This window comes from Rhinoderma darwinii, unplaced genomic scaffold (genome assembly GCF_050947455.1).
Source record: "Rhinoderma darwinii isolate aRhiDar2 unplaced genomic scaffold, aRhiDar2.hap1 Scaffold_70, whole genome shotgun sequence".
NCBI lineage: Eukaryota > Metazoa > Chordata > Amphibia > Anura > Rhinodermatidae > Rhinoderma > Rhinoderma darwinii.
This window is the reverse complement of record NW_027464260.1, coordinates 1,377,856-1,384,452: the sequence shown is the minus strand read 5'-3', so window position 1 is coordinate 1,384,452 and position 6,597 is coordinate 1,377,856.

The following is a 6,597-nucleotide window of genomic DNA, read 5'->3' as shown; positions in this document are numbered from 1 at the left end:
ACTCCCTAAACCTAACTGCCTAACTCCAACCCTTACCCCAACCCTACACCATCACCCTCACCTTAACCCTAGTCATAACCCCTAGTTAACCTATTACTAACCCCTAACACTCTAACCCCCTCACCCCATTCCTAACTCCAACCCTAGCACTATTCCTAAACCCTCAACCTAACTTCTAAACCATAGCCCGTAACTCCCTAACCACAACACTTACCACAACATTACCCCATCAACCTAACCCTATTCTGAACTCATTAATCCTAACCCAAACCCCTAACACCCTAACTCCTGGAAAAGCCTTAACCCCTCATTCCCTAACCTACTGACCGTATCCCTAATTCTAAACCAATCTCTAACCCTAAACTCCTAACCCCAACCCTACCCTAACCATTAACCTCTAAACTTATTCCATATCCGTATCCCCTTACTATAATCCCTATCCCAACTCCAACCTCATATATGGCCCCTTAACAACTAACCCTAACCCCCAGCCTAACCCTATTCCTACCCTCAACCCCAACCCTAACAACTAACCCCTAATCCTAACCGCCTAACCCAAACCCCTTTAAAATAGCACCCCAACCCCCTACCACTCTAACCCTAGCCCCAACCTCTAACTCCCTAACCCTATTCCTAACCCCCAACACTAGCCCATATCCTCTAAACCCTATCCCTTAACCACAACCCCATTCCTAACCCCCACCCCCTACACTCAAACTATTCCTAACCCAATTCCTAACCCCCAACCTTAACCCTTGATATCTAAATCCTAACCCCAACCCTACCCCCCTAACCCTATTCTTAATCCCCTAACACCAACCCCCTGACACCTAAATACAACCCTAACACTCTCTCCCTAACACTATTTCTAACCACTAACCTCTAAACCCTAACACATACCCTATCCCCTAATCCCCAAACAACTTAACCCTAGCACCCTAAACCCAACCCCCTAAACCTAACCCTTTAACCTTAACCATATTCCTAACTCTACCCCCTAACCTCTAAACCCTAACCCCTGACTCTATTCCTAATCCCTACCCCTAACCCCCTATCCACTACCCTACCCCCTAACCACTAACCTTCACCCTATTCCTAAACCCAACTCTAACCTCAAAACCCTAACTCCCTAACCCTAACCGCCTAACCCCAACACTTACCCCAACCCTACACCATCACCCTTACCTTAACCCAATTCATAACCCCTAGCCCTTACCCCTACCCTATTACTAACCCCTAATACTCTAACCCCCTCACCCCATTCGTAACCCCAACCCTATTCCTAACCCTCAACCTAACCTCTAAATCCAAGCCCCTAACTCCCTAACCACACTTACCCTAACCCTACCCCATCAACCTAACCGTATTAGAACCCCCGAATCCTAACTCCAACCCCTAACACATTAACCCTATTCCTAAGCCATAATGGCTCTGCCCAGGGATTTCACTCCTGGAAAAGTCCTAACCGTAACCCCTAATTCCCTAACCCACTAACCGTATCCATAATTCTAACCCTAAACTCCTAACCCCAACCCTAACAACCCAACCCTATCCCCAACCCTAACCCACTCACCCAAGCGCTTTACAGCATGCGCTCTGGCCAGGTACTCCTGTCTTGAGAAAGACCTTGACATCACTGTTCATTGATAGAGAGTTACATGAAGGGATTTGTAATGTGAGAATACCCGGCTAGAGGGTAGGCAACACTCTGGCTAGGGATTCCGCTCCTAGAGGGAGCCCCTGAGGTTACTGTCCACATAAAAAACAAGTAACATTAGGGGCTTTAAGATGCCGGAATCTCCAACCAAAGCATCAGCAACGCCCTGGCCAGGGATTTCGCTTCTGGAAAATCCCTAACTCTATCTAACCCTAGCCCCTAATGCTAACCCCCAAACCCTATCACCCTAATTCTAAATCACCCTAAATCCTAACCCTCTAACCTAACCTTAACCTTCCAACTTTATTCCTAACCCCCAACCGTATCCCCTAACTTTAACCCAAACCCTAGCCCCCCCTAACCCTAAGAACTAAACCTAACCCCCAACACCCCAACCCTAATACTCTAACTGTTAACTCTATTAATACTCCTAATCCACTAACCTCTATACCCTAACCCCTAATCCTAACCCAAACCCCTAAACAATTAAACTCTAAATCCAACCCCTTAACCCTAGCACCCTAACCCTTTAACTCTATTACTAACTCTAACCCCCAACCCTTACCCGTTACCATGTCGCCTAATTCTATACCTAACCCCAAAACCTTAGCCAAAACCCTACCCACTAATGACTTTCTCTCACCTTATTGATAACCCGAAACCTAATCCTAACCCTCAACCCTAACATCAAAACACTAACTCCCTAACCTAAACGCCTAACCTCAACATTTACCCCCCTCAAAATCATAACACTATTCTTAATCCCAAAATCTAAACTCTAACCCTAGCCCCTCACTACAGCACTTACCTCAACCCTAACCCCTCACCCTATTCCTAAGCCCATAATACTAACCCCAACCCCTAACCCTATTCCTAACCAATTATGGCTCTGGCCGGGAATCTTGCTCTCGGAAAAGCCCTAACCCACTAACCCTACCCCTAGTTCTAACCCAAACTCTAATCCTAAACCCCTAACTACAACCCTAACCCCCATCCCTAACCCCTAAACTTTACTAACCCTATTCCAAACCCACTAACCGTATCCCCTAACTCTAACCCGTTAATCCAAACTCCAACCCCCTAACCCTTTAGCCTTAACCCTATTCCTAACCTCCAACCCTAACCCCTAAAGCCTATTCCCTAACTCAGACCCTATTCCTAAAACCAAAACTACACCTAACCACTTAACCTCACACTATTCCTAACCCCCTAAACCTAACACCCCCAACCCCCAACCCCCTAAACCAAAAACCCTAACACTCTAACCCTAATCCCATAACTCAAACCCCTAACCCCTTAACCCTAGCCACCTAACCCCCTAAGTCTAACCCTATTTTTTACCCTAAGCCTCTAACCCTATTTTTAACTTTAACCCCAACCCTATTGCCTAACCTCAACCCCTAACTCCTTAAGCCAATCACCCAAACCCTATTCCCCTAACACTAACCCAAATTTATCCCCCTAACCCCAACCCCTAACACCTTCACTCCAACGCTATCCACTAATACTAACCCCCCTAATACAAACCCTAACACATAACGTTAACTCCTTAACTTTCTAACCCTAACCTGCTAACCCAAACCACAACCCTGTAACCCTACCCCCTAACCTTCGCCCTAAAACCATAACCCCCTAAACCTAAGCCCAACCATAACACTCTCACCCTATTCCTAAACCCTAACCTCTAAACTCTAACACAAACCATACCCCCTAATCCCCAAACCCTAACCCTAGCACCCTAGCCCTCAACCCCCTAACCCTTTTACCTCAAACGTATTCCTAACTCTAACCCCCAACTCTAATTTATAACCCTACCCCAACCCCCTATCCAAAACCCTACCCCCTAACCACATACCCTCACCCTATTCCTAACCCCCACTCCTAACCTAAAAACCCTAACTCTAACTCCTTAACCCCTCACCTTAACCTTTTCATAACCCCTAGCCCTAACCCCCTACCCTATTCCTAAACCCTAACACTCTAACCCCTTCGCCTCATTCCATACCCCAACCCTATTCCAAACCCCCCAAACTTAATCTCTAAACCCTAGCCCCTAACTCCCTAAATTCAACCCCATCCTTTCACTCTAACCCTATTCCTAACCCTAACCCCAAACGCTAACATCCTAACCCCCTAACCCTATTCCTAACCCATTATGGCTCTGGCTGGGGATTTCGCTCCTGGAGGAGCCCTAACTCCTAACCCGAATTCCATCCTGAATTCTAATCCAAACGCTAACCCTAAACCACTAATCCTAACCCCCAACCACTAGCCTCTAAACCCTAACCCTATTCCTAACCCCCTAAACCTTTGCCCAAACCCTAACATCTAACCCTACCCGTACATCTTAACTATAAACCTAACCCTATCCCCTAAGCATCATCCCCTAACCCCAACCCCTTAGCCCTAACATCCTAACCCATACCCCAATGTCCTAACACTCTAACCCTAACCCCAACCTCTAACCCCTAACCTTTAAAAATATTCCTAACCCCGACCCTGAACTCTAAACCCTATCTGCTAACGCCAACCCTTTTACTAACCCCCTAACCCAAACCCTACCCCCTTACTCTATTCTTAACCCCAACCCTAACACCATCACAAATCGCTTTACAGCAAGGGCTCTGTCCAGGGACTCCTGGGACTGTCTTGAGGAAGACCTTGACATCCCTGTTCATATATGGAGAGTGACATTAAGGGATTTGTAATGCGAGCATCCCCGGCGAGAGCGTAGTCAACACTCTGGCCGGGGATTCCTCTCCAAGAGGGAGCCCCTGATGTCGCAGTCCATATATAAACAGTAACATTAGGGGCTTTAAGATGCCGGAATCCCTAACCAGAGCGTCAGGAAAAGCCCTAATCCTATCCCTTAACTCTAACCATAGCCCCTAACCCCTTAACCCAAACTCTAACACCCCAACCCTAACCACACAAACCTCTAAACCGTAACAACTAACCCTATCCCCTAACCCACTAAACCTTACCACTTAACCCTAGCACCCTAACCCATAATTCTTACCCTAACTCTTACCCTAAATCCCAACCCTGATCTTCTAACCCTAACCACTAAACCTATTCCTACCCCTAATCCCCAACCCTAACTGCTAAACCCTAACCCTTATCCTAACCCCTTTAAAATTGCACCCCAACCCCCTAACACTGTAACCCTAACCATATTCCTAATCCCCAACCCTAGCCCCTAACCTCTAAATCCTAACACCAACCCTATTCCTAACGCTAACAACTAACCTCTAAACCCTAACCCTATCCCTAGCATCCTAACTCCAACCCTTAAAAACAAACCCCTTAACCCTAACACCCTACCCATTTAAACTTAACCTTATTCCTAACCCTAACCCGCAACCATAGCCCCTAACCTCAAAACCCTATCCCTTAACCCCAAACCTATTCCTAACCCCAACCCACTACCCTCACCGTATTCCTAACCCTTTTCGAACCTTAACCCCTAACCCCAACCCTACACCGATTCTAACCCTGTTCCTAACCCCAACTCCTAACATTCTAATTTCCTAACCCACTAACCCAAAACCTAACCCCAACCCCTAACCCCAATCCTACCCCAACCCTTGCCCTAACCCTATTTCTAACACTATCCTCTAAACCCTAACACAAACCCTAATCCCCAAAACCTAACCCCTTAACCCTAGCACCCTAACCCCTTAACCCTTTTACCTTAACCCTGATACTAATCCTAACCCCAACCCCCTATCCACAACCCCTAACACACTAACTTCCTAACCCACTAACTTAAAACATAACCCTCTGGCTGGGGATTACGCTCCTAGAGGAAGCCCCTGACGTCCCTGTCCATACATGTACAGTAACATTAGGGGCTTTAAGATGCTGGAATCCCCAACCAGAGCGTCAGCAATGCTCTGGCCGGGGATTTCGCTCCTGGAAAAGCTCTAACCCTAACCCCTAAAACCCTATCCCTAAATGTAGCCCCTAACCAAGAACTTAACAGCAAGTACTCTGGCCGGGGACTCCTGTTTTGAGAAAGACTTTGGCATCCCTGTTGATATATGGAGAGTAACGTTAAGTGCTCTGTAATGCGAGAATGCCTTGACAGAGCGTCGGCAAAACTCTTGCCGGGGATTCCACTCCTAGAATGAGCCCCTGAAGTCAATGTATATAAATGGACAGTGACGGCAGGGGCTATAAGATGCCGGATTCCTCAGCCAGAGCGTCGGAAACACTATGGCTGGGGATTCTGCTCCTAACCTTAAACCTAGCCCTCTTACCCTAACCTTATAACTCCAACCCTAAACCTAACCCTATTCCTGACCCTAACCACTAAACTCTAAATCCTAATCCTATCCCCCAATCCTAACCCCTAAACCTAGAACCCAAACCCCTTAACCCAAGCACCCTAAGCCCCTAACCCTAACACTATTCCTAACCCCCTAACTATAACCCCAACCCTAACTCAAACCACCTCACCGTAACCCCAACTCTAACCCTCTATCCCCTAACCGAGAGCTTTACAGCAAGCACTCTGGCGGTGGACTCCTTCCTGGCTTGAGAAAGAACTTGACGTCAGTATTCATATATGGAGTGTGGCGTCAAGGGCTTTGTAATGCGAGAATCCAAGGCAATGCTCTGGCCGGGGATTCCGCTCTTGAAAAAACCGTATCCCCTAAATCCCAACCCCTTAACCCTAATGCCTAACCCCCTAACCAAGCGCTTTGCAGCAAATGGTCATGTCGAGGACTCCTCTCTTGAGAAAGACCTTTATGTCACTGTCCATATATAAACAGCGATGTTGGGGACTTTAAGATGCCGGAAATTTCAGCCAGAGCATCGGAAAATGCTCTGGCTGGGGATTCCGCTTCTGGAAAAGCTGTAACCCTAAACCTAACCCTATAACCCCCTAACACTAACCCTCTAACCCTAATATCTACCCTCTAAACCCCTAACAC